This window comes from Garra rufa, unplaced genomic scaffold (assembly GCF_049309525.1).
Source record: "Garra rufa unplaced genomic scaffold, GarRuf1.0 hap1_unplaced_005, whole genome shotgun sequence".
Classification (NCBI taxonomy): Eukaryota; Metazoa; Chordata; class Actinopteri; order Cypriniformes; family Cyprinidae; genus Garra; species Garra rufa.
In genome coordinates, this window is record NW_027394280.1 from 1,127,019 (window position 1) to 1,152,888 (window position 25,870).

Genomic DNA, 25,870 nt, shown 5'->3' on the forward strand with positions numbered 1-25,870 from the left:
GTTGTCAGGTGTCGGCACCCTAGATTACCCTTGGTGAGCGTAGTGGTTTACCACAGTGAGCGCACAGGTCCAAGGGCATAGAGACACATCTCGAGTTTCTCGTCATCAGCGCATAAATCTTTTGCCTTTTACTAAAGATTTCCGTGGAGGGGAACCTTTGCGAGTGACCTGTATTTTTGGGGGCTCTGCTCACAGCAGAGCTACACTAGAGTGTCAAGAGCAGAGTCAATCTGGCCACCCGCCAGCGTGCAGTGGAACGAAGCGCGCCTCATCATGGTCTGTGTTTGCAGCCTTTGCGCTTCCAGCTTCGCAGCTTCAAATTTCTTTAGCCAGCATGGAAAGACAGCGCTCTCTCGTCCATGACGCGAGAAAAACTCTGGACGGGCTCAAACAAAGATGGCTTCAGCTGTTTTGGCCCTATCAGTGACTCGTGCGCTTCGAGCCTTCTTTGTTGACCCCGAAAGCCAGCCTCTGCTGCCTGCGTTGTTGGTATAGTTTAACTGGCACCGCACCCGTACGAAAAATGGAGGTGGCTTACACCTAGTGGTGCCGGCCGTCTGAATTGAAAAAAAAAGGGCTAGCATCGCTTTTTATTACTGTGGAGAGAGGGCACACAAATCCGTGCTAGGGACACGGAAGAAAAGGGCCCAGCCTCTTCTCCTCAGCACCGGTGAAGAGCGTAGTCGGCAGGATTCGAACCTGCGCGGGGAGACCCCAATGGATTTCTAGTCCATCGCCTTAACCGCTCCAGCCTAAAACAGGGCAAAAGGGACCGCTATGGGTGGGGGAAAAGAAAAAATGTGAAAAAAAACAGGGGGAAAAGGAACAAAAAAAAAGGGGAAGTGAAAAAAAAGGGAAAATTTATTGGATTTACCCACTTTTTTTACCCTTTAACTTACTTTAACAAATTACAGAAAAGTCCATATTTCTACATATTTTACCTAATTACAAAACAACTATTCAATTTTGTAATATTGAAATAATAAAACATAAAAAACATATTTCCAAAAAAATATGGTTTATTTCAAAAGCTCAAATATTGACATATGACAAATTATACTCTATATATGCATTATATGCTCCTTTTCAAAAATCTTATACCCAGAATTGGAGAAATATAATATTAAAAAAGAATATATAAACAAACTGAAATCGTCATTTATAATCATCTTACTACCACAAAGAGTTTAATATTAAGAACAAAATATATACAAATGAAAATTATAAATAAAATAAAAAAAACTAAATAAAAATAGTTTATTCCAAAAGCTAAAATCTATTATTTTTTATAAGACATGAATACAAATGTAAAGAACTGTAACAATTAGGGCCGGGACTCGATTAAAAAAATTAATCTAATTAATCAGAGGCTTTGTAATTAATTAATCGAAATTAATCGCATTTTAATCGCATATAAATATTTGACCTGAGAACAGTGAGAAGTAAGTTTTTTCATATGGATTTTTAGTTACCATTGAATAATGACTGAACACATAAACTGAAGCAACAAAATATTGTTTATTTTTGTTCAACCAAGTCCAACAGACCAGTGCAATATTGCCATTAACTGTAGCAATAGGATACAGCGTTTCCCATACCGAAAACATTTATTTCAGTTAAAAAATAAATCCAAAACTCTCTATTTTAACATTTTGAACAATAGGGCTTTACAATCTTTTGCTATTTTTTTTTTTTTTATAAATTCTTGTGTTTTAATTTTTCTCATAATCAAATGAAAGCATAAACATTTATTTATTTTTAATCAAATGAAAAATAAACCTTTTTAATTTTTGGCAAACAAACAGGTTTTCTGTTAAAATCAATACATAATAATAATCATAGTATTTTTTTCTACAATTAAGTGGTTAATCTTGTTGTTATATTTATTTTTTATCATATATATTGTTTTTTGTCTATTTAAATAGGAATAGTGTTCGGTTTCATGTTAAACCGTACTTTTATTTTGACAGGTTGCCGTGAAGTTTCTGTGTGTAAAGTATGATATGATGCTAGTTTTCTCAAATGAAACGTTAAAAGTGACACTGACTGTAGCTTTGGAGATTGAGTCTATCTGTTCATGTGAGATACAAATGCCAAAAATTAACGGGAGCATCACGCGTGCAGTATAAAAAAACGCGTCTCTGCCATTCTAACATACAGAGGCAAACAGTGCAGGATTCATATTAAAACGGTCTTTTTGCATTTCAGTTTTCAGACATTAGTCCATATCGCGATTTGAATTAAGTGACAGACCAACTTTTGATTTATCAATCAAAAAATCGACGAATTTACGTGGCATTCCGCGCTATAGTAAATTCGTTTTTTATGAATGGAGTCCGCGATCCAGTCCGTGTTTTCTTGGAGGAGACATTGTAAACGCGCCCCCCTGAGATGATGGTACGGGAAACACTGGGATATTCAGAAATATACTAGCCTTCATTTCAGAAATTCAGGTACCCTATAGGTAGACCTTCTGTAAAAGCATTGAGGTGATACTTGAGGCTCGATGTCCTGCGGTGATATACGCATTCTGTTAGTTGGTGCTCCAGTATAATTGGTCCGCCGCTGAAACTCATCCAATGAGAAACGTTCCGCGGTGCAAAATTAAGTGCGATTAAAATGCGTTAAAAAAAATTTACGCGTTATTTTTGTGTAATTAATTAATCTAAATTAACGCGTTAAAGTCCCGGCCCTAGTAACAATACAACTTGCATAATAAAAAACACTCTTTAAATCTGACCTTTATACAATGGAAAAGTTATATGTAAAAAATGTAAACAATGATAATACTCTGAATAATAATATACCTTTTATAAAGACATATAAACTATTTTATAATTATATAACCTTTATCATTTTTATAAGACATCAATACAAATGTAAAGAACTATACTACTACTACTACTACTACTACTACTACTAATAATAATAATAATAATAATATAAACTTTTATAATCGTTATAAGATATAAATACTAATTTAAAAGAAGTATAATCCTATTAATAATAATAATAAAAATAATAATGATAATAATAAATACAAACTTATAATTTTTATAAGACAAAGCCAAGCACGCTGTCGGTTCTGAGGAGGTGGTGCAGCTGATGGCTGCTGGCCTTGCGGAAGGGAAGACCAATCCTGAGATTGCGGTGGTGGAGCCGATGACTGTTGGCCTGGCGGAAGGGAAGACCATCCCTGAGGCGGTGGTGGACCTAATGGCTGCTGGCCTTGCGGAAGGGAAGACCAATCCTGAGATTGCGGTGGTGGACCTAATGGCTGCTGGCCTTGCGGAAGGGAAGACCAATCCTGAGATTGCGGTGGTGGAGCCGATGACTGTTGGCCTGGCGGAAGGGAAGACCATCCCTGAGGCGGTGGTGGACCTAATGGCTGCTGGCCTTGCGGAAGGGAAGACCTATAGTAAAACCATGGTAAATGACGATAAACACAAGCACAACGTTTTTTGTTGTTGCTGTTCATTCAGATTTTCATTTATAGTAAGACTGTGTTCATACAGTTGTAATCGATCAGCCAAAAAACACAAAATGGTTACTACGCTTTCACTATAGTAAAAACACGGTAAATTGTCATAAGGAATGACTGCGCTTACAGCTGAAACACGTTTTCTTCTGATTTAAATCAAACTTCAGAACGTGTAAATAGAGTTTAATGAGTAAGATTACATTTAAACGGTGTTTCATTATGGGCAATTCATGAGTCAAAAGTTTGTGAACGCCAAACACGGATGAAAGACGGACGAAAACGTAACGAGTTACCAATTGAGAACATTGTAAACAGAGAGGAAGAAAGTAGAAAACATGTATTACTTTGAAAAGTTATCATATATTTCGTTTACATATTGGACGAGGAGATGGCCACGGAAACAGACGATCCTGCTCCAGGTAGCGCCACAGAGACAGCTGTTGTGTGTCTGCTGCCGCCGGATCACGGTTGTAAAAGTTAGGGTTAGGGATTAGAATCGCACGTACTAACAGGCTGTTTTGAAAGATGTTTCCGGAGCTCGCAAAATCCACTTAGCCTGTGCGGCGAATTGGCACGCTGGAGCCCGCCACCCTGTTGGGAAGAAAGAGAGCAAACAGAGGCGCCCAACGTGGGGCTCGAACCCATGACCCTGAGATTAAGAGTCTCATGCTCTACAGACTGAGCTAGCCAGGCTGGTTGTGGCTTCCTTCACCGGGTCGGAGGCAGTTTTCATCGGCTCCCAAATGACACAGGCGAAACGGAGGCTCTCGCGTTGTGCGAGACTGTCGAGCCGTCCCGTGGGTAGGGCTTAGAGCAGGCTTAGAGTTTTCTTCTGTCAGTTTTGACCCAATGTGTTTTTGGGAAGCGCAGTTTGACCAAGCAGTGCAGGCCAACAACATGTTCTGTCTTGCCGCGTGAAGGCGGTTCAATGCTTTGGACAGCGTATGGTTGAGATGTGATTTTCCACCAATTTGGGGCACCTTTCTTATGGAAATCAAGGATAAATCTATATAAGGATAAGGATAAATCTTCTATTTTTCGGTGGTCTTTTGAGAACACTAGATTTATATGTCAATTCCAACATAACACCAACTGTTACGCAACAGTCCCGGGATCGTTAATAGTTACGCCTCCAACATTTGCATCGCCCAATCATCGGTAACGTCAGTACATCAGTAAAACAAAGCAAGCCACTGAAGGGACACGGTTAGCTTAATGCTAGCACTAGCCTGTTACATTGCAGTACAAAAGATATCACTTACCACATAAACAGAGAGATGACTGTGCTGATGATGGTGAATGATGGAGAAATAACTGCGCTGATGAAGGCGAATGATTTACAGATCCAGAGTATCACCGAGAAGCAGCTGAACTTGTGTGGTAAGAAGAGCTCCCTCTGCATTATAACTTTACACAGAGCACATGGATCACAGTAATGAGACTAAAATATCTGCGATTCAAAACGGCAGATTCAACAAACCACATATTAAAAGCGGCTAGAGCTCCTAATTAAATATATATTTTTATCAATGTGCCAGCTATAGAGATGAGCAGCTCTGTGAAACAGCCAATTGGAGCAGAGCTCATTAATATTCATGAAGCTTCCAAAAAAGGCAATAACAGAGCATTTCATTCTAGGGACAAATCCTAGGGTTGTAAATGGTCCTGTAAAACCGTTTCTGGAGATTGTTTGCCCTTTCCTATGCCAAATACCTTCTATGTAGATATCAAAGAACAAATTAAAAAATTCTCTCAATGCATTTTTATGGCAACTTTAAGTTGATAGAACCAGCTGACATCTTATCCTGACATTCTGAATCTCAAGGATGGTGACACCCACCCACAAAAATGTAAAAAAAAAAAAAGTAGTTTCATCAGATATACACCAATTATGAGCTAAACAATTAATTACAAACAGAATCATATCCGATGTTCAATTGATCGCAACTATTTGCAAGATTTTTAATCTGATATTTACAATTTTCAAAGACCACTCTGATCATACTCTCTTCTTCTATGCTGCATAAACGCCACACAGAAAGTTCATCAATGGTGTGGAACATATGAAATAAACAATTACTCCACACCCGATTCACGCTCAGAAAAGAGTATCAAAGCTCATCATCGTAGTTTGGGAGACACTACACTTTTGAAACACATTTCCTAGTTAAAAACTATAGAAATGATCCCTGAAAGTATAATCTTGACCTCCATTTTGCAAAACCAGCTTAGGCGACTTCTGACACTTTGAGTCTCAGAGATGGTGACAACCTAACAACAGAGATGAGAAAAGTTACATCTGAAACATCATGAGAGTCCTAAAAAATTTTTTGTAATTTTAGTCGGATGCAGTTTTCATCGGCCCCCAAATTACACAGGCGAAACTGAGGCTCTCGCGTTGTGCGAGACTGTCAACCCGTCCCGTGGGTAGGGCTTAAAGCAGGCTTAGAGATTTCTTCTGTCAGTTTTGACCCAATCTGTTTTTGGGAAGCGCAGTTTGACCCAGCAGTGCGGGCCAACAACATGTTCTGTTTTGCCGTGCGGGCCAACAACATGTTCTGTTTTGCCGCGTGAAGGCGGTTCAATGCTTTGGACAGCGTATGGTTGAGTTGTGATTTTCCACCAATTTGGGGCACCTTTCTTATGGAAATCAAGGATGATTTCAAGGGAAATGGCAAACTGGTGTAGCGTTTGGCTAATAAGCTAAAGCTACAGAATCCACATTCGGCCGTAATCGGAGGTTACTACTAACGTTCGATTGTGTCTCATAGGGAGTTTGGCGCAGGGCCTCAGTGGAAAACAGGCCCTCGGCGGCTGAAAGAAAAGACGAAGAATGCATCCACATGCACATGAATCAGGAGTGTTAAATAAAGAAACCCCGCAAGATGAGGTGGTCCAGTGGTTAAGGCGGTGGAAGGCTAATACATTGTGCTCGACACGCACTGGAAGCTTTAGCGCCACTGAGAGCCCACCGGACCAGACAGGACCAACCTGTTTACGATGGGTAACGGTGATCTGTAATTGTGCTGCAGTTTAACGATACCTGTCTTGGGAACATATTGACAAAACAACAAGCCTTCTGGCTCTGGCGCTCTATCACCAGTAGACAGCTTTTTGGCGAGGAAAAAAAACCTAAACGAAACAAGGCTATATTTCTCAACAAAACTCTAAGCCACCAGAGAGGCTAGCAAAAATTGCCAAAGCTAACTGTATTTCAAGTCATCCTGGCGGGGTATTGGGTAAAGTTTTCAACCAGCAATGATCGCGCCTCGGATAAACCTCATTGGCTACAATATTGCCAGATAGAAGAATGCCAGAGACGGTCGTGACCTTTTCGTGCACCTACGTGGATGTGAACCGACAAGGTGGCAGCAAGCTTTAAACATGACGCACAAACAGTCTCCTGGCACGGGTTGCTGCACCGTGTTTCCATGGAACAGATTAGAGGTGTGTAAAAGACGGCTCATTCACTATTCCCTCTGTGCTCAAAACAGCCTGCTGAAAGCACGGCAGCAGCAGCTGAAAAGGTCCGCAGCATGGAATCGGAAACAGCTAAGTTTTACTTTATTTTATTTTATTGAGCGTAATTATTTAACTGCATATCAGGAGACCGCGGTTATCCATTAAAGACGTGGGCTGTTAACCCCCCTCAACAACCAACAAACTGACCAAGAGCGCAGATACAATGATGCCCATTCTCGCACTTGTAGAGCGGGCGATTTGGCAGCTGAAATGCCGGTGGCACCAGAGCCGTGCACAGACCTTTTGAGGGGCATGTGCTGAAACTGAAAAAAAGGGCACCCCCCCCCCAACCCCAACCCCTCCACCACCAAAAAAATAACACACAATAATATTCTTATTTTATATTTAATTAGTATTAATAACTTTTATACAGATAGCTAATATACATATAGAGGGTATGTAAATATCGTGTGTGTGTGTGTGTGTGTATATATATATATATATATATATATATATATATATATATATATATCTTATGTAAACTAATTCAAACAACACTGTGATCCACTGGGATGTCCCTCTCAATGGCTATATAGGCTATATAATATGATGAAATGTTAATAAATTACATCATGTAATTTACAAGCATCAGCAAATTCAGCAGATAACCATAAAATAAAAATAGAAATTTCTTATAAAATATTTTACCTAGCTGATAAGGATCACTCGGTTGCTTTGTGTCAAACTAAATCACATTATGTCAACATCACACCGTGTGGTGAGGCATTATATGAACCTTTATAGACATAGGCCTACTATTGTTTATTTCATAAAGACAACGTTGCACTTATTCAAACAAGATATTTTACCGTTACAAGACAACGATGTTCATCTGCTTGCGCTCTATGACTCTGACTGATGCGCTGAAACGTAGGCTAAGTCGCCGCTGTTCTCCACCTGCACCTTTACATCGGACCATTTCTTTTTTAATTCGTTCATAGTGCGATGTTCAGACCCCACTGCGTTAACCGCGTCAGCTAAACTCTCCCACTCTATTTTTTTTTTATTTTTTTTTTATTATTTTTTTTTTACAAACTTGCAAATAACAGTTTTTCTCCGGTCTACCGGTGAGGAGCACCTTCAAATCACATTCTGTTAAGTTTCTCTTGCTTGCTTTTTCGTTTGGTTTTGCCAAAGTGGAGTCATTACTATATTAATACGGGGGAGGAGGCAGGGAGGGGTTTTGCGCTCGTGCATGTGCGCTCAATTTCACGTTAATTCGGATGTACAAAGAGATATGCGTGGAATTCCGCGTACGCAGTGTTTCATACATCTGATTTTTTTACTGCGTACGCACATTTACAGCTTTGTCCGTACGCAATGTTTTAGTAATAATTCAACGCAAGTCTTTGTACATGAGGCCCCAGATCCTCTCCAATCTGACACTGTGGCAACATGGAACTTTAGCATCTACATTAATATTAGTCTGTTTCTTCTTATTCTGAGGTCACCGTAGCCGCCAGATCAATTCTGTATTCCGATTAGATGGTCACTGCAGTCCCCCGGATCCAGTCCGTACCAAGAGCAGATGGTGGATCAGCACCTTCAGCCGAATGTCAGCGGATACCATGTCAACTAGATGAGCCTTAGAGACAAATCATCAGTAAAGAATGAATCCACATGCCACAGCAAACTCGAGCTGGTGAAAATGTTCATCAAACACCCGCCGCTGACTTCTTTTAAAACAAGCCAGCTTATTGAAGGTGCACAGGATAAACGCCCTGAGAAAGCTGTGCCTCGCAACCCTAAGAACGGCATAGGCGTTAGTGGACACCTGACGCGCGTGCAAAACTCCGGCATTTCACACGTCCCTGGGTGGGCTCGAACCACCAACCTTTCGGTTAACAGCCGAACGCGCTAACCGATTGCGCCACAGAGACAGCCGCTGTTGCTTGCTGCCGCCGGATCACCGGTGTAAAAGCAAGGGTTAGGGTTAGTGATAGGGATTAAAATTGCTCGCACTAACAGCGACATCTGTTTTGAAAGATGTTTCCGGAGCTCGCAAAATCCACTCAGCCTGCGCGGCGAATGGGCACGCTGGAGCCCGCCACCCTTTTGGGAAGAAAGAGAGTCAACAAAGCCGCCCAACGTGGGGCTCGAACCCACGACCCTGAGATTAAGAGTCTCATGCTCTACCGACTGAGCTAGCCGGGCTGGTCGTGGGCTTCTTCACCGGGTCGGACCCAGTTTTCATCGGCCCCCAAATCACACAGGCGAAACGGAGGCTCTCGCGTTGTGCGAGACTGTCGAGCCCTCCCCGTGGGTAGGGCTTAGAGCAGGCTTAGAGTTTTTTTCTGTCGGTTTTGACCCAATCTGTTTTTGGGAAGCGCAGTTTGACCCAGCAGTGCGGGCCAACAACACGTTCTGTTTTGCCGCGTGAAGGCGGGTCAATGCTTTGGACAGCGTATGGTTGAGATGTGATTTTCCACCAATTTGGGGCACCTTTCTTAAGGAAATCAAGGATGATTTCATGGGAAATGGCAAACTGCTGTAGCGTTTGGCTAACAAGCCAAAGCTACAAAGGATGTACCGGTGCCCCGTCGTCCGAGCGGAATCCACATTCGGCCGTAATCGGAGGTTACTACTAACGTTCGATTGTGTCTCATAGGGAGTTTGACGCAGGGCCTCAGTGGAAAACAGGCCCTCGGCGGCTGAAACAAAAGACGAAGAAGGCATCCACATGCACATGGTTCAGGAGTGTTAAACAAAGAAACCACGCAAGATGACGAGGTGGTCCAGCGGGTAAGGCGGTGGAAGGCTAATACATTGTGCTCGACATGCACTGGAAGCTTTAGCGCCACTGAGAGCCCACCGGACCAGACAGGCCCAACCTGTTTACGATGGGTAACGGTGAGCTGTAATTGCGCTGCAGTTTAATGATACCCGTCTTGAGGACATATTTACAAAACAACAAGCCTTCTGGCTCTGGCGCTCAATCATCAGCAGACAACTTTTTGACGAGAAACGAAACCAGGCTATTTTTTCTCAACAATACTCTAAGCCTCCAGAGAGGCTAGCAAAAATTGCCAAAGCTGACTGTATTTCAAGTCATCCTGGCGGGGTATTGGGTAAAGTTTTCAACCAGCAATGATCGCGCCTCGGATAAACCTCATAGGCTACAATATTGCCTCTGCGAAAGAATGCCGGCGACGGTCGTGACCTTTGCAGGCACCTACGTGGATGTGAACCGACAAGGTGGTAGCAAGCTTTAAACTGCCGCACAAACAGTCTCCTGGCACGGGTTGCTGCACCGTGTTTCTACGGAACAGATTAGAGGTGTGTAAAAGACGGCTCATTCACTATTCCCTCTGTGCTCAAAACAGCCTGCTGAAAGCACAGCAGCAGCAGCTGAAAAGGTCCGCAGCATGGCCTCTCTCAGTCAGCAAGGGGGCGGGGAGGCCGAGTGGTTAAGGCGATGGACTGCTAATCCCATCCTTGTCGTTCGGTTCCTTTAGCACTGGACCTTAATCTAGGTCCTGGGGACCCCATGCTGAACTTTTTGTGTGTCCTTCTTATCTAACACACTCAGTTCAGTTCTTTGAGTTCTCTACTAATGAGCTGATGATCTGAATCGGGAGTGCTAAATAAAAGACGGCACGTAATACAACGAGGTGGCCGAGTGGTTAAGGCGATGGACTGCTAATCCATTGTGCTCTGCACGCGTGGGTTCGAATCCCATCCTCGTCGTTCGGTACATTTAGCAGTGATCCTCGGTCCTGGGGACCCCACTCTGCAATTTTTGTGTGTCTTCCCTATCTGACACACTCAGTCCAGTTCACTGAGCGCTCTACTAATGAGCTGGTGGTCTGAATCGGGAGTGTTAAACAAAAGGACCGCGCAAAACAAAAGGTGGTCGAGTGGTTAAGGCGATGCAAGGCTAGTCCGTTGTGCTCGGCACGCCTTGGTTTGTGTGGGTTCGAATCCCATCCTCTTCATTTGATGCTTTAGCACCACTGAGAGCCCACCGGAACAGACAGGCCCAACCTGTTTACGATGGGTAGCGGCGAGCTGTGATTGTGCTGTAGTTTATTGATACCTGCCGCAAAGTCTTGAGAACATATTGACAAAACAACAAGTCTTCTGGCTCCGGCACGCTATGATCGGTGGACACCTCTTTGACGAGGGCCAACAACCAGCCACGCCAATAAAAGGAAACAAAACGAAGCAAGACTATCTTTCTCAACAAGCCTCCAGAGAGACTGGCAAAAATTGCCGATGCTGACTGTATTTCAAGTCATCCCGGTGGGGTATTGGGTATTGACTTTGTGGCAACATGGAACTTTTGCATCTACATTAATATTAGTCTGTTTCTTCTTATTCTGAGGTCACCGTAGCCACCAGATCCATTCTGCATTCCGATCTGATGGTCACTACAGTCCCCCGGTTCCAGTCCGTACCAAGAGCAGATGGTGGATCAGCACCTTCAGCCGAATGTCAGCGGATACTATGTCAACTAGATGAGCCCCAGAGACAGATCATCAGTAAAGAAGGCATCCACATGCCACAGCAAACTACTCGAGCTGGTGAAAATGTTCACCAAATGCCCGCCGCTGAGTTCTTTTAAAACAAGCCAGCTTATTGAAGGTGCACAAGATAAACGCCCTGAGAAAGCTGTGCCTCGCAACCCTAAGAATGGCATAGGCGTTAGTGGACACCTGACGCGCGTGCAAAACTCCGGCATTTCACACGTCCCTGGGTGGGCTCGAACCACCAACCTTTCGGTTAACAGCCGAACGCGCTAACCGATTGCGCCACAGAGACAGCCGCTGTTGCTTGCTGCCGCCGGATCACCGGTGTAAAAGCAAGGGTTAGGGTTAGTGATAGGGATTAAAATTGCTCGCACTAACAGCGACATCTGTTTTGAAAGATGTTTCCGGAGCTCGCAAAATCCACTCAGCCTGCGCGGCGAATGGGCACGCTGGAGCCCGCCACCCTTTTGGGAAGAAAGAGAGTCAACAAAGCCGCCCAACGTGGGGCTCGAACCCACGACCCTGAGATTAAGAGTCTCATGCTCTACCGACTGAGCTAGCCGGGCTGGTCGTGGGCTTCTTCACCGGGTCGGACCCAGTTTTCATCGGCCCCCAAATCACACAGGCGAAACGGAGGCTCTCGCGTTGTGCGAGACTGTCGAGCCCTCCCCGTGGGTAGGGCTTAGAGCAGGCTTAGAGTTTTCTTCTGTCGGTTTTGACCCAATCTGTTTTTGGGAAGCGCAGTTTGACCCAGCAGTGCGGGCCAACAACACGTTCTGTTTTGCCGCGTGAAGGCGGGTCAATGCTTTGGACAGCGTATGGTTGAGATGTGATTTTCCACCAATTTGGGGCACCTTTCTTAAGGAAATCAAGGATGATTTCATGGGAAATGGCAAACTGCTGTAGCGTTTGGCTAACAAGCCAAAGCTACAAAGGATGTACCGGTGCCCCGTCGTCCGAGCAGAATCCACATTCGGCCGTAATCGGAGGTTACTACTAACGTTCGATTGTGTCTCATAGGGAGTTTGACGCAGGGCCTCAGTGGAAAACAGGCCCTCGGCGGCTGAAACAAAAGACGAAGAAGGCATCCACATGCACATGGTTCAGGAGTGTTAAACAAAGAAACCACGCAAGATGACGAGGTGGTCCAGCGGGTAAGGCGGTGGAAGGCTAATACATTGTGCTCGACATGCACTGGAAGCTTTAGCGCCACTGAGAGCCCACCGGACCAGACAGGCCCAACCTGTTTACGATGGGTAACGGTGAGCTGTAATTGCGCTGCAGTTTAATGATACCCGTCTTGAGGACATATTTACAAAACAACAAGCCTTCTGGCTCTGGCGCTCAATCATCAGCAGACAACTTTTCGACGAGAAACGAAACCAGGCTATTTTTTCTCAACAATACTCTAAGCCTCCAGAGAGGCTAGCAAAAATTGCCAAAGCTGACTGTATTTCAAGTCATCCTGGCGGGGTATTGGGTAAAGTTTTCAACCAGCAATGATCGCGCCTCGGATAAACCTCATAGGCTACAATATTGCCTCTGCGAAAGAATGCCGGCGACGGTTGTGACCTTTGCAGGCACCTACGTGGATGTGAACCGACAAGGTGGTAGCAAGCTTTAAACTGCCGCACAAACAGTCTCCTGGCACGGGTTGCTGCACCGTGTTTCTACGGAACAGATTAGAGGTGTGTAAAAGACGGCTCATTCACTATTCCCTCTGTGCTCAAAACAGCCTGCTGAAAGCACAGCAGCAGCAGCTGAAAAGGTCCGCAGCATGGCCTCTCTCAGTCAGCAAGGGGGCGGGGAGGCCGAGTGGTTAAGGCGATGGACTGCTAATCCCATCCTTGTCGTTCGGTTCCTTTAGCACTGGACCTTAATCTAGGTCCTGGGGACCCCATGCTGAACTTTTTGTGTGTCCTCCTTATCTAACACACTCAGTTCAGTTCTTTGAGTTCTCTACTAATGAGCTGATGATCTGAATCGGGAGTGCTAAATAAAAGACGGCACGTAATACGACGAGGTGGCCGAGTGGTTAAGGCGATGGACTGCTAATCCATTGTGCTCTGCACGCGTGGGTTCGAATCCCATCCTCGTCGTTCGGTACATTTAGCAGTGATCCTCGGTCCTGGGGACCCCACTCTGCAATTTTTGTGTGTCTTCCCTATCTGACACACTCAGTCCAGTTCACTGAGCGCTCTACTAATGAGCTGGTGGTCTGAATCGGGAGTGTTAAACAAAAGGACCGCGCAAAACAAAAGGTGGTCGAGTGGTTAAGGCAATGCAAGGCTAGTCCGTTGTGCTCGGCACGCCTTGGTTTGTGTGGGTTCGAATCCCATCCTCTTCATTTGATGCTTTAGCACCACTGAGAGCCCACCGGAACAGACAGGCCCAACCTGTTTACGATGGGTAGCGGCGAGCTGTGATTGTGCTGTAGTTTATTGATACCTGCCGCAAAGTCTTGAGAACATATTGACAAAACAACAAGTCTTCTGGCTCCGGCACGCTATGATCGGTGGACACCTCTTTGACGAGGGCCAACAACCAGCCACGCCAATAAAAGGAAACAAAACGAAGCAAGACTATCTTTCTCAACAAGCCTCCAGAGAGACTGGCAAAAATTGCCGATGCTGACTGTATTTCAAGTCATCCCGGTGGGGTATTGGGTATTGACTTTGTGGCAACATGGAACTTTTGCATCTACATTAATATTAGTCTGTTTCTTCTTATTCTGAGGTCACCGTAGCCACCAGATCCATTCTGCATTCCGATCTGATGGTCACTACAGTCCCCCGGTTCCAGTCCGTACCAAGAGCAGATGGTGGATCAGCACCTTCAGCCGAATGTCAGCGGATACTATGTCAACTAGATGAGCCCCAGAGACAGATCATCAGTAAAGAAGGCATCCACATGCCACAGCAAACTACTCGAGCTGGTGAAAATGTTCACCAAATGCCCGCCGCTGAGTTCTTTTAAAACAAGCCAGCTTATTGAAGGTGCACAAGATAAACGCCCTGAGAAAGCTGTGCCTCGCAACCCTAAGAATGGCATAGGCGTTAGTGGACACCTGACGCGCGTGCAAAACTCCGGCATTTCACACGTCCCTGGGTGGGCTCGAACCACCAACCTTTCGGTTAACAGCCGAACGCGCTAACCGATTGCGCCACAGAGACAGCCGCTGTTGCTTGCTGCCGCCGGATCACCGGTGTAAAAGCAAGGGTTAGGGTTAGTGATAGGGATTAAAATTGCTCGCACTAACAGCGACATCTGTTTTGAAAGATGTTTCCGGAGCTCGCAAAATCCACTCAGCCTGCGCGGCGAATGGGCACGCTGGAGCCCGCCACCCTTTTGGGAAGAAAGAGAGTCAACAAAGCCGCCCAACGTGGGGCTCGAACCCACGACCCTGAGATTAAGAGTCTCATGCTCTACCGACTGAGCTAGCCGGGCTGGTCGTGGGCTTCTTCACCGGGTCGGACCCAGTTTTCATCGGCCCCCAAATCACACAGGCGAAACGGAGGCTCTCGCGTTGTGCGAGACTGTCGAGCCCTCCCCGTGGGTAGGGCTTAGAGCAGGCTTAGAGTTTTCTTCTGTCGGTTTTGACCCAATCTGTTTTTGGGAAGCGCAGTTTGACCCAGCAGTGCGGGCCAACAACACGTTCTGTTTTGCCGCGTGAAGGCGGGTCAATGCTTTGGACAGCGTATGGTTGAGATGTGATTTTCCACCAATTTGGGGCACCTTTCTTAAGGAAATCAAGGATGATTTCATGGGAAAAGGCAAACTGCTGTAGCGTTTGGCTAACAATCGCGCCTCGGATAAACCTCATAGGCTACAATATTGCCTCTGCGAAAGAATGCCGGCGACGGTTGTGACCTTTGCAGGCACCTACGTGGATGTGAACCGACAAGGTGGTAGTAAGCTTTAAACTGCCGCACAAACAGTCTCCTGGCACGGGTTGCTGCACCGTGTTTCTACGGAACAGAATAGAGGTGTGTAAAAGACGGCTCATTCACTATTCCCTCTGTGCTCAAAACAGCCTGCTGAAAGCACAGCAGCAGCAGCTGAAAAGGTCCGCAGCATGGCCTCTCTCAGTCAGCAAGGGGGCGGGGAGGCCGAGTGGTTAAGGCGATGGACTGCTAATCCCATCCTTGTCGTTCGGTTCCTTTAGCACTGGACCTTAATCTAGGTCCTGGGGACCCCATGCTGAACTTTTTGTGTGTCCTCCTTATCTAACACACTCAGTTCAGTTCTTTGAGTTCTCTACTAATGAGCTGATGATCTGAATCGGGAGTGCTAAATAAAAGACGGCACGTAATACGACGAGGTGGCCGAGTGGTTAAGGCGATGGACTGCTAATCCATTGTGCTCTGCACGCGTGGGTTCGAATCCCATCCTCGTCGTTCGGTACATTTAGCAGTGATCCTCGGTCCTGGGGACCCCACTCTGCAATTTTTGTGTGTCTTCCCTATCTGACACACTCAGTCCAGTTCACTGAGCGCTCTACTAATGAGCTGGTGGTCTGAATCGGGAGTGTTAAACAAAAGGACCGCGCAAAACGAAAGGTGGTCGAGTGGTTAAGGCGATGCAAGGCTAGTCCGTTGTGCTCGGCACGCCTTGGTTTGTGTGGGTTCGAATCCCATCCTCTTCATTTGATGCTTTAGCACCACTGAGAGCCCACCGGAACAGACAGGCCCAACCTGTTTACGATGGGTAGCGGCGAGCTGTGATTGTGCTGTAGTTTATTGATACCTGCCGCAAAGTCTTGAGAACATATTGATAAAACAACAAGTCTTCTGGCTCCGGCACGCTATGATCGGTGGACACCTCTTTGACGAGGACCAACAACCAGCCACGCCAATAAAAGGAAACAAAACGAAGCAAGACTATCTTTCTCAACAAGCCTCCAGAGAGACAGATCATCAGTAAAGAAGGCATCCACATGCCACAGCAAACTACTCGAGCTGGTGAAAATGTTCACCAAATGCCCGCCGCTGAGTTCTTTTAAAACAAGCCAGCTTATTGAAGGTGCACAAGATAAACGCCCTGAGAAAGCTGTGCCTCGCAACCCTAAGAATGGCATAGGCGTTAGTGGACACCTGACGCGCGTGCAAAACTCCGGCATTTCACACGTCCCTGGGTGGGCTCGAACCACCAACCTTTCGGTTAACAGCCGAACGCGCTAACCGATTGCGCCACAGAGACAGCCGCTGTTGCTTGCTGCCGCCGGATCACCGGTGTAAAAGCAAGGGTTAGGGTTAGTGATAGGGATTAAAATTGCTCGCACTAACAGCGACATCTGTTTTGAAAGATGTTTCCGGAGCTCGCAAAATCCACTCAGCCTGCGCGGCGAATGGGCACGCTGGAGCCCGCCACCCTTTTGGGAAGAAAGAGAGTCAACAAAGCCGCCCAACGTGGGGCTCGAACCCACGACCCTGAGATTAAGAGTCTCATGCTCTACCGACTGAGCTAGCCGGGCTGGTCGTGGGCTTCTTCACCGGGTCGGACCCAGTTTTCATCGGCCCCCAAATCACACAGGCGAAACGGAGGCTCTCGCGTTGTGCGAGACTGTCGAGCCCTCCCCGTGGGTAGGGCTTAGAGCAGGCTTAGAGTTTTCTTCTGTCGGTTTTGACCCAATCTGTTTTTGGGAAGCGCAGTTTGACCCAGCAGTGCGGGCCAACAACACGTTCTGTTTTGCCGCGTGAAGGCGGGTCAATGCTTTGGACAGCGTATGGTTGAGATGTGATTTTCCACCAATTTGGGGCACCTTTCTTAAGGAAATCAAGGATGATTTCATGGGAAATGGCAAACTGCTGTAGCGTTTGGCTAACAAGCCAAAGCTACAAAGGATGTACCGGTGCCCCGTCGTCCGAGCAGAATCCACATTCGGCCGTAATCGGAGGTTACTACTAACGTTCGATTGTGTCTCATAGGGAGTTTGACGCAGGGCCTCAGTGGAAAACAGGCCCTCGGCGGCTGAAACAAAAGACGAAGAAGGCATCCACATGCACATGGTTCAGGAGTGTTAAACAAAGAAACCACGCAAGATGACGAGGTGGTCCAGCGGGTAAGGCGGTGGAAGGCTAATACATTGTGCTCGACATGCACTGGAAGCTTTAGCGCCACTGAGAGCCCACCGGACCAGACAGGCCCAACCTGTTTACGATGGGTAACGGTGAGCTGTAATTGCGCTGCAGTTTAATGATACCCGTCTTGAGGACATATTTACAAAACAACAAGCCTTCTGGCTCTGGCGCTCAATCATCAGCAGACAACTTTTCGACGAGAAACGAAACCAGGCTATTTTTTCTCAACAATACTCTAAAAATTGCCAAAGCTGACTGTATTTCAAGTCATCCTGGCGGGGTATTGGGTAAAGTTTTCAACCAGCAATGATCGCGCCTCGGATAAACCTCATAGGATACAATATTGCCTCTGCGAAAGAATGCCGGCGACGGTCGTGACCTTTGCAGGCACCTACGTGGATGTGAACCGACAAGGTGGTAGCAAGCTTTAAACTGCCGCACAAACAGTCTCCTGGCACGGGTTGCTGCACCGTGTTTCTACGGAACAGATTAGAGGTGTGTAAAAGACGGCTCATTCACTATTCCCTCTGTGCTCAAAACAGCCTGCTGAAAGCACAGCAGCAGCAGCTGAAAAGGTCCGCAGCATGGCCTCTCTCAGTCAGCAAGGGGGCGGGGAGGCCGAGTGGTTAAGGCGATGGACTGCTAATCCCATCCTTGTCGTTCGGTTCCTTTAGCACTGGACCTTAATCTAGGTCCTGGGGACCCCATGCTGAACTTTTTGTGTGTCCTTCTTATCTAACACACTCAGTTCAGTTCTTTGAGTTCTCTACTAATGAGCTGATGATCTGAATCGGGAGTGCTAAATAAAAGACGGCACGTAATACGACGAGGTGGCCGAGTGGTTAAGGCGATGGACTGCTAATCCATTGTGCTCTGCACGCGTGGGTTCGAATCCCATCCTCGTCGTTCGGTACATTTAGCAGTGATCCTCGGTCCTGGGGACCCCACTCTGCAATTTTTGTGTGTCTTCCCTATCTGACACACTCAGTCCAGTTCACTGAGCGCTCTACTAATGAGCTGGTGGTCTGAATCGGGAGTGTTAAACAAAAGGACCGCGCAAAACAAAAGGTGGTCGAGTGGTTAAGGCGATGCAAGGCTAGTCCGTTGTGCTCGGCACGCCTTGGTTTGTGTGGGTTCGAATCCCATCCTCTTCATTTGATGCTTTAGCACCACTGAGAGCCCACCGGAACAGACAGGCCCAACCTGTTTACGATGGGTAGCGGCGAGCTGTGATTGTGCTGTAGTTTATTGATACCTGCCGCAAAGTCTTGAGAACATATTGACAAAACAACAAGTCTTCTGGCTCCGGCACGCTATGATCGGTGGACACCTCTTTGACGAGGGCCAACAACCAGCCACGCCAATAAAAGGAAACAAAACGAAGCAAGACTATCTTTCTCAACAAGCCTCCAGAGAGACTGGCAAAAATTGCCGATGCTGACTGTATTTCAAGTCATCCCGGTGGGGTATTGGGTATTGACTTTGTGGCAACATGGAACTTTTGCATCTACATTAATATTAGTCTGTTTCTTCTTATTCTGAGGTCACCGTAGCCACCAGATCCATTCTGCATTCCGATCTGATGGTCACTACAGTCCCCCGGTTCCAGTCCGTACCAAGAGCAGATGGTGGATCAGCACCTTCAGCCGAATGTCAGCGGATACTATGTCAACTAGATGAGCCCCAGAGACAGATCATCAGTAAAGAAGGCATCCACATGCCACAGCAAACTACTCGAGCTGGTGAAAATGTTCACCAAATGCCCGCCGCTGAGTTCTTTTAAAACAAGCCAGCTTATTGAAGGTGCACAAGATAAACGCCCTGAGAAAGCTGTGCCTCGCAACCCTAAGAATGGCATAGGCGTTAGTGGACACCTGACGCGCGTGCAAAACTCCGGCATTTCACACGTCCCTGGGTGGGCTCGAACCACCAACCTTTCGGTTAACAGCCGAACGCGCTAACCGATTGCGCCACAGAGACAGCCGCTGTTGCTTGCTGCCGCCGGATCACCGGTGTAAAAGCAAGGGTTAGGGTTAGTGATAGGGATTAAAATTGCTCGCACTAACAGCGACATCTGTTTTGAAAGATGTTTCCGGAGCTCGCAAAATCCACTCAGCCTGCGCGGCGAATGGGCACGCTGGAGCCCGCCACCCTTTTGGGAAGAAAGAGAGTCAACAAAGCCGCCCAACGTGGGGCTCGAACCCACGACCCTGAGATTAAGAGTCTCATGCTCTACCGACTGAGCTAGCCGGGCTGGTCGTGGGCTTCTTCACCGGGTCGGACCCAGTTTTCATCGGCCCCCAAATCACACAGGCGAAACGGAGGCTCTCGCGTTGTGCGAGACTGTCGAGCCCTCCCCGTGGGTAGGGCTTAGAGCAGGGCAGAGTTTTCTTCTGTCGGTTTTGACCCAATCTGTTTTTGGGAAGCGCAGTTTGACCCAGCAGTGCGGGCCAACAACACGTTCTGTTTTGCCGCGTGAAGGCGGGTCAATGCTTTGGACAGCGTATGGTTGAGATGTGATTTTCCACCAATTTGGGGCACATTTCTTAAGGAAATCAAGGATGATTTCATGGGAAATGGCAAACTGCTGTAGCGTTTGGCTAACAAGCCAAAGCTACAAAGGATGTACCGGTGCCCCGTCGTCCGAGCAGAATCCACATTCGGCCGTAATCGGAGGTTACTACTAACGTTCGATTGTGTCTCATAGGGAGTTTGACGCAGGGCCTCAGTGGAAAACAGGCCCTCGGCGGCTGAAACAAAAGACGAAGAAGGCATTCACATGCACATGGTTCAGGAGTGTTAAACAAAGAAACCACGCAAGATGACGAGGTGGTCCAGCGGGTAAGGCGGTGGAAGGCTAATACATTGTGCTCGACATGCACTGGAAGCTTTAGCGCCACTGAGAGCCCACCGGACCAGACAGGCCCAACCTGTTTACGATGGGTAACGGTGAGCTGTAATTGCGCTGCAGTTTAATGATACCCGTCTTGAGGACATATTTACAAAACAACAAGCCTTCTGGCTCTGGCGCTCAATCATCAGCAGACAACTTTTCGACGAGAAACGAAACCAGGCTATTTTTTCTCAACAATACTCTAAGCCTCCAGAGAGGCTAGCAAAAATTGCCAAAGCTGACTGTATTTCAAGTCATCCTGGCGGGGTATTGGGTAAAGTTTTCAACCAGCAATGATCGCGCCTCGGATAAACCTCATAGGCTACAATATTGCCTCTGCGAAAGAATGCCGGCGACGGTTGTGACCTTTGCAGGCACCTACGTGGATGTGAACCGACAAGGTGGTAGCAAGCTTTAAACTGCCGCACAAACAGTCTCCTGGCACGGGTTGCTGCACCGTGTTTCTACGGAACAGATTAGAGGTGTGTAAAAGACGGCTCATTCACTATTCCCTCTGTGCTCAAAACAGCCTGCTGAAAGCACAGCAGCAGCAGCTGAAAAGGTCCGCAGCATGGCCTCTCTCAGTCAGCAAGGGGGCGGGGAGGCCGAGTGGTTAAGGCGATGGACTGCTAATCCCATCCTTGTCGTTCGGTTCCTTTAGCACTGGACCTTAATCTAGGTCCTGGGGACCCCATGCTGAACTTTTTGTGTGTCCTCCTTATCTAACACACTCAGTTCAGTTCTTTGAGTTCTCTACTAATGAGCTGATGATCTGAATCGGGAGTGCTAAATAAAAGACGGCACGTAATACGACGAGGTGGCCGAGTGGTTAAGGCGATGGACTGCTAATCCATTGTGCTCTGCACGCGTGGGTTCGAATCCCATCCTCGTCGTTCGGTACATTTAGCAGTGATCCTCGGTCCTGGGGACCCCACTCTGCAATTTTTGTGTGTCTTCCCTATCTGACACACTCAGTCCAGTTCACTGAGCGCTCTACTAATGAGCTGGTGGTCTGAATCGGGAGTGTTAAACAAAAGGACCGCGCAAAACGAAAGGTGGTCGAGTGGTTAAGGCGATGCAAGGCTAGTCCGTTGTGCTCGGCACGCCTTGGTTTGTGTGGGTTCGAATCCCATCCTCTTCATTTGATGCTTTAGCACCACTGAGAGCCCACCGGAACAGACAGGCCCAACCTGTTTACGATGGGTAGCGGCGAGCTGTGATTGTGCTGTAGTTTATTGATACCTGCCGCAAAGTCTTGAGAACATATTGACAAAACAACAAGTCTTCTGGCTCCGGCACGCTATGATCGGTGGACACCTCTTTGACGAGGGCCAACAACCAGCCACGCCAATAAAAGGAAACAAAACGAAGCAAGACTATCTTTCTCAACAAGCCTCCAGAGAGACAGATCATCAGTAAAGAAGGCATCCACATGCCACAGCAAACTACTCGAGCTGGTGAAAATGTTCACCAAATGCCCGCCGCTGAGTTCTTTTAAAACAAGCCAGCTTATTGAAGGTGCACAAGATAAACGCCCTGAGAAAGCTGTGCCTCGCAACCCTAAGAATGGCATAGGCGTTAGTGGACACCTGACGCGCGTGCAAAACTCCGGCATTTCACACGTCCCTGGGTGGGCTCGAACCACCAACCTTTCGGTTAACAGCCGAACGCGCTAACCGATTGCGCCACAGAGACAGCCGCAGGTGCTTGCTGCCGCCGGATCACCGGTGTAAAAGCAAGGGTTAGGGTTAGTGATAGGGATTAAAATTGCTCGCACTAACAGCGACATCTGTTTTGAAAGATGTTTCCGGAGCTCGCAAAATCCACTCAGCCTGCGCGGCGAATGGGCACGCTGGAGCCCGCCACCCTTTTGGGAAGAAAGAGAGTCAACAGAGCCGCCCAACGTGGGGCTCGAACCCACGACCCTGAGATTAAGAGTATCATGCTCTACCGACTGAGCTAGCCGGGCTGGTCGTGGGCTTCTTCACCGGGTCGGACCCAGTTTTCATCGGCCCCCAAATCACACAGGCGAAACGGAGGCTCTCGCGTTGTGCGAGACTGTCGAGCCCTCCCCGTGGGTAGGGCTTAGAGCAGGCTTAGAGTTTTCTTCTGTCGGTTTTGACCCAATCTGTTTTTGGGAAGCGCAGTTTGACCCAGCAGTGCGGGCCAACAACACGTTCTGTTTTGCCGCGTGAAGGCGGGTCAATGCTTTGGACAGCGTATGGTTGAGATGTGATTTTCCACCAATTTGGGGCACCTTTCTTAAGGAAATCAAGGATGATTTCATGGGAAATGGCAAACTGCTGTAGCGTTTGGCTAACAAGCCAAAGCTACAAAGGATGTACCGGTGCCCCGTCGTCCGAGCAGAATCCACATTCGGCCGTAATCGGAGGTTACTACTAACGTTCGATTGTGTCTCATAGGGAGTTTGACGCAGGGCCTCAGTGGAAAACAGGCCCTCGGCGGCTGAAACAAAAGACGAAGAAGGCATCCACATGCACATGGTTCAGGAGTGTTAAACAAAGAAACCACGCAAGATGACGAGGTGGTCCAGCGGGTAAGGCGGTGGAAGGCTAATACATTGTGCTCGACATGCACTGGAAGCTTTAGCGCCACTGAGAGCCCACCGGACCAGACAGGCCCAACCTGTTTACGATGGGTAACGGTGAGCTGTAATTGCGCTGCAGTTTAATGATACCCGTCTTGAGGACATATTTACAAAACAACAAGCCTTCTGGCTCTGGCGCTCAATCATCAGCAGACAACTTTTTGACGAGAAACGAAACCAGGCTATTTTTTCTCAACAATACTCTAAGCCTCCAGAGAGGCTAGCAAAAATTGCCAAAGCTGACTGTATTTCAAGTCATCCTGGCGGGGTATTGGGTAAAGTTTTCAACCAGCAATGATCGCGCCTCGGATAAACCTCATAGGCTACAATATTGCCTCTGCGAAAGAATGCCGGCGACGGTCGTGACCTTTGCAGGCACCTACGTGGATGTGAACCGACAAGGTGGTAGCAAGCTTTAAACTGCCGCACAAACAGTCTCCTGGCACGGGTTGCTGCACCGTGTTTCTACGGAACAGATTAGAGGTGTGTAAAAGACGGCTCATTCACTATTCCCTCTGTGCTCAAAACAGCCTGCTGAAAGCACAGCAGCAGCAGCTGAAAAGGTCCGCAGCATGGCCTCTCTCAGTCAGCAAGGGGGCGGGGAGGCCGAGTGGTTAAGGCGATGGACTGCTAATCCCATCCTTGTCGTTCGGTTCCTTTAGCACTGGACCTTAATCTAGGTCCTGGGGACCCCATGCTGAACTTTTTGTGTGTCCTTCTTATCTAACACACTCAGTTCAGTTCTTTGAGTTCTCTACTAATGAGCTGATGATCTGAATCGGGAGTGCTAAATAAAAGACGGCACGTAATACGACGAGGTGGCCGAGTGGTTAAGGCGATGGACTGCTAATCCATTGTGCTCTGCACGCGTGGGTTCGAATCCCATCCTCGTCGTTCGGTACATTTAGCAGTGATCCTCGGTCCTGGGGACCCCACTCTGCAATTTTTGTGTGTCTTCCCTATCTGACACACTCAGTCCAGTTCACTGAGCGCTCTACTAATGAGCTGGTGGTCTGAATCGGGAGTGTTAAACAAAAGGACCGCGCAAAACAAAAGGTGGTCGAGTGGTTAAGGCGATGCAAGGCTAGTCCGTTGTGCTCGGCACGCCTTGGTTTGTGTGGGTTCGAATCCCATCCTCTTCATTTGATGCTTTAGCACCACTGAGAGCCCACCGGAACAGACAGGCCCAACCTGTTTACGATGGGTAGCGGCGAGCTGTGATTGTGCTGTAGTTTATTGATACCTGCCGCAAAGTCTTGAGAACATATTGACAAAACAACAAGTCTTCTGGCTCCGGCACGCTATGATCGGTGGACACCTCTTTGACGAGGGCCAACAACCAGCCACGCCAATAAAAGGAAACAAAACGAAGCAAGACTATCTTTCTCAACAAGCCTCCAGAGAGACTGGCAAAAATTGCCGATGCTGACTGTATTTCAAGTCATCCCGGTGGGGTATTGGGTATTGACTTTGTGGCAACATGGAACTTTTGCATCTACATTAATATTAGTCTGTTTCTTCTTATTCTGAGGTCACCGTAGCCACCAGATCCATTCTGCATTCCGATCTGATGGTCACTACAGTCCCCCGGTTCCAGTCCGTACCAAGAGCAGATGGTGGATCAGCACCTTCAGCCGAATGTCAGCGGATACTATGTCAACTAGATGAGCCCCAGAGACAGATCATCAGTAAAGAAGGCATCCACATGCCACAGCAAACTACTCGAGCTGGTGAAAATGTTCACCAAATGCCCGCCGCTGAGTTCTTTTAAAACAAGCCAGCTTATTGAAGGTGCACAAGATAAACGCCCTGAGAAAGCTGTGCCTCGCAACCCTAAGAATGGCATAGGCGTTAGTGGACACCTGACGCGCGTGCAAAACTCCGGCATTTCACACGTCCCTGGGTGGGCTCGAACCACCAACCTTTCGGTTAACAGCCGAACGCGCTAACCGATTGCGCCACAGAGACAGCCGCTGTTGCTTGCTGCCGCCGGATCACCGGTGTAAAAGCAAGGGTTAGGGTTAGTGATAGGGATTAAAATTGCTCGCACTAACAGCGACATCTGTTTTGAAAGATGTTTCCGGAGCTCGCAAAATCCACTCAGCCTGCGCGGCGAATGGGCACGCTGGAGCCCGCCACCCTTTTGGGAAGAAAGAGAGTCAACAAAGCCGCCCAACGTGGGGCTCGAACCCACGACCCTGAGATTAAGAGTCTCATGCTCTACCGACTGAGCTAGCCGGGCTGGTCGTGGGCTTCTTCACCGGGTCGGACCCAGTTTTCATCGGCCCCCAAATCACACAGGCGAAACGGAGGCTCTCGCGTTGTGCGAGACTGTCGAGCCCTCCCCGTGGGTAGGGCTTAGAGCAGGCTTAGAGTTTTCTTCTGTCGGTTTTGACCCAATCTGTTTTTGGGAAGCGCAGTTTGACCCAGCAGTGCGGGCCAACAACACGTTCTGTTTTGCCGCGTGAAGGCGGGTCAATGCTTTGGACAGCGTATGGTTGAGATGTGATTTTCCACCAATTTGGGGCACCTTTCTTAAGGAAATCAAGGATGATTTCATGGGAAATGGCAAACTGCTGTAGCGTTTGGCTAACAAGCCAAAGCTACAAAGGATGTACCGGTGCCCCGTCGTCCGAGCAGAATCCACATTCGGCCGTAATCGGAGGTTACTACTAACGTTCGATTGTGTCTCATAGGGAGTTTGACGCAGGGCCTCAGTGGAAAACAGGCCCTCGGCGGCTGAAACAAAAGACGAAGAAGGCATCCACATGCACATGGTTCAGGAGTGTTAAACAAAGAAACCACGCAAGATGACGA

The 25,870-nt window shown here is 47.6% G+C and overlaps 26 non-coding genes across 26 annotated transcripts; 6 read left to right on the forward strand and 20 right to left on the reverse strand.

Moving 5' to 3' along the window:
• The first annotated feature begins 87 nt into the window (after positions 1–87).
• On the forward strand, positions 88–202 carry LOC141312793 (U5 spliceosomal RNA). The gene has a single exon (XR_012349293.1). It is a non-coding gene; the product is annotated as a U5 spliceosomal RNA (small nuclear RNA).
• Positions 203–5,470: 5,268 nt separating this feature from the next.
• Positions 5,471–5,686, reverse strand: LOC141312820 (small nucleolar RNA U3). The gene has a single exon (XR_012349321.1). It is a non-coding gene; the product is annotated as a small nucleolar RNA U3 (small nucleolar RNA).
• Positions 5,687–6,653: 967 nt separating this feature from the next.
• Positions 6,654–6,793, reverse strand: LOC141312777 (U4 spliceosomal RNA). Its single transcript, XR_012349279.1, has one exon. It is a non-coding gene; the product is annotated as a U4 spliceosomal RNA (small nuclear RNA).
• Positions 6,794–8,809: 2,016 nt separating this feature from the next.
• On the reverse strand, positions 8,810–8,883 carry trnan-guu (transfer RNA asparagine (anticodon GUU)). The gene has a single exon. It is a non-coding gene; the product is annotated as a tRNA-Asn (tRNA).
• A 201-nt stretch (positions 8,884–9,084) lies between these two features.
• trnak-cuu (transfer RNA lysine (anticodon CUU)) lies at positions 9,085–9,157 on the reverse strand. Its single transcript has one exon. It is a non-coding gene; the product is annotated as a tRNA-Lys (tRNA).
• An 847-nt stretch (positions 9,158–10,004) lies between these two features.
• LOC141312844 (U4 spliceosomal RNA) lies at positions 10,005–10,145 on the reverse strand. Its single transcript, XR_012349345.1, has one exon. It is a non-coding gene; the product is annotated as a U4 spliceosomal RNA (small nuclear RNA).
• A 1,545-nt stretch (positions 10,146–11,690) lies between these two features.
• Positions 11,691–11,764, reverse strand: trnan-guu (transfer RNA asparagine (anticodon GUU)). Its single transcript has one exon. It is a non-coding gene; the product is annotated as a tRNA-Asn (tRNA).
• Positions 11,765–11,965: 201 nt separating this feature from the next.
• trnak-cuu (transfer RNA lysine (anticodon CUU)) lies at positions 11,966–12,038 on the reverse strand. Its single transcript has one exon. It is a non-coding gene; the product is annotated as a tRNA-Lys (tRNA).
• An 847-nt stretch (positions 12,039–12,885) lies between these two features.
• On the reverse strand, positions 12,886–13,026 carry LOC141312857 (U4 spliceosomal RNA). Its single transcript, XR_012349357.1, has one exon. It is a non-coding gene; the product is annotated as a U4 spliceosomal RNA (small nuclear RNA).
• Positions 13,027–13,489: 463 nt separating this feature from the next.
• Positions 13,490–13,571, forward strand: trnas-gcu (transfer RNA serine (anticodon GCU)). The gene has a single exon. It is a non-coding gene; the product is annotated as a tRNA-Ser (tRNA).
• A 1,000-nt stretch (positions 13,572–14,571) lies between these two features.
• On the reverse strand, positions 14,572–14,645 carry trnan-guu (transfer RNA asparagine (anticodon GUU)). Its single transcript has one exon. It is a non-coding gene; the product is annotated as a tRNA-Asn (tRNA).
• Positions 14,646–14,846: 201 nt separating this feature from the next.
• trnak-cuu (transfer RNA lysine (anticodon CUU)) lies at positions 14,847–14,919 on the reverse strand. The gene has a single exon. It is a non-coding gene; the product is annotated as a tRNA-Lys (tRNA).
• Positions 14,920–15,787: 868 nt separating this feature from the next.
• On the forward strand, positions 15,788–15,869 carry trnas-gcu (transfer RNA serine (anticodon GCU)). Its single transcript has one exon. It is a non-coding gene; the product is annotated as a tRNA-Ser (tRNA).
• Positions 15,870–16,597: 728 nt separating this feature from the next.
• trnan-guu (transfer RNA asparagine (anticodon GUU)) lies at positions 16,598–16,671 on the reverse strand. Its single transcript has one exon. It is a non-coding gene; the product is annotated as a tRNA-Asn (tRNA).
• Positions 16,672–16,872: 201 nt separating this feature from the next.
• Positions 16,873–16,945, reverse strand: trnak-cuu (transfer RNA lysine (anticodon CUU)). Its single transcript has one exon. It is a non-coding gene; the product is annotated as a tRNA-Lys (tRNA).
• An 827-nt stretch (positions 16,946–17,772) lies between these two features.
• On the reverse strand, positions 17,773–17,913 carry LOC141312775 (U4 spliceosomal RNA). The gene has a single exon (XR_012349277.1). It is a non-coding gene; the product is annotated as a U4 spliceosomal RNA (small nuclear RNA).
• Positions 17,914–18,376: 463 nt separating this feature from the next.
• trnas-gcu (transfer RNA serine (anticodon GCU)) lies at positions 18,377–18,458 on the forward strand. The gene has a single exon. It is a non-coding gene; the product is annotated as a tRNA-Ser (tRNA).
• Positions 18,459–19,458: 1,000 nt separating this feature from the next.
• Positions 19,459–19,532, reverse strand: trnan-guu (transfer RNA asparagine (anticodon GUU)). The gene has a single exon. It is a non-coding gene; the product is annotated as a tRNA-Asn (tRNA).
• A 201-nt stretch (positions 19,533–19,733) lies between these two features.
• Positions 19,734–19,806, reverse strand: trnak-cuu (transfer RNA lysine (anticodon CUU)). Its single transcript has one exon. It is a non-coding gene; the product is annotated as a tRNA-Lys (tRNA).
• An 846-nt stretch (positions 19,807–20,652) lies between these two features.
• Positions 20,653–20,793, reverse strand: LOC141312776 (U4 spliceosomal RNA). The gene has a single exon (XR_012349278.1). It is a non-coding gene; the product is annotated as a U4 spliceosomal RNA (small nuclear RNA).
• A 463-nt stretch (positions 20,794–21,256) lies between these two features.
• On the forward strand, positions 21,257–21,338 carry trnas-gcu (transfer RNA serine (anticodon GCU)). The gene has a single exon. It is a non-coding gene; the product is annotated as a tRNA-Ser (tRNA).
• A 728-nt stretch (positions 21,339–22,066) lies between these two features.
• On the reverse strand, positions 22,067–22,140 carry trnan-guu (transfer RNA asparagine (anticodon GUU)). Its single transcript has one exon. It is a non-coding gene; the product is annotated as a tRNA-Asn (tRNA).
• A 1,121-nt stretch (positions 22,141–23,261) lies between these two features.
• On the reverse strand, positions 23,262–23,402 carry LOC141312788 (U4 spliceosomal RNA). The gene has a single exon (XR_012349289.1). It is a non-coding gene; the product is annotated as a U4 spliceosomal RNA (small nuclear RNA).
• Positions 23,403–23,865: 463 nt separating this feature from the next.
• trnas-gcu (transfer RNA serine (anticodon GCU)) lies at positions 23,866–23,947 on the forward strand. The gene has a single exon. It is a non-coding gene; the product is annotated as a tRNA-Ser (tRNA).
• A 1,000-nt stretch (positions 23,948–24,947) lies between these two features.
• trnan-guu (transfer RNA asparagine (anticodon GUU)) lies at positions 24,948–25,021 on the reverse strand. The gene has a single exon. It is a non-coding gene; the product is annotated as a tRNA-Asn (tRNA).
• Positions 25,022–25,222: 201 nt separating this feature from the next.
• On the reverse strand, positions 25,223–25,295 carry trnak-cuu (transfer RNA lysine (anticodon CUU)). Its single transcript has one exon. It is a non-coding gene; the product is annotated as a tRNA-Lys (tRNA).
• Between the last annotated feature and the right edge of the window lie 575 nt (positions 25,296–25,870).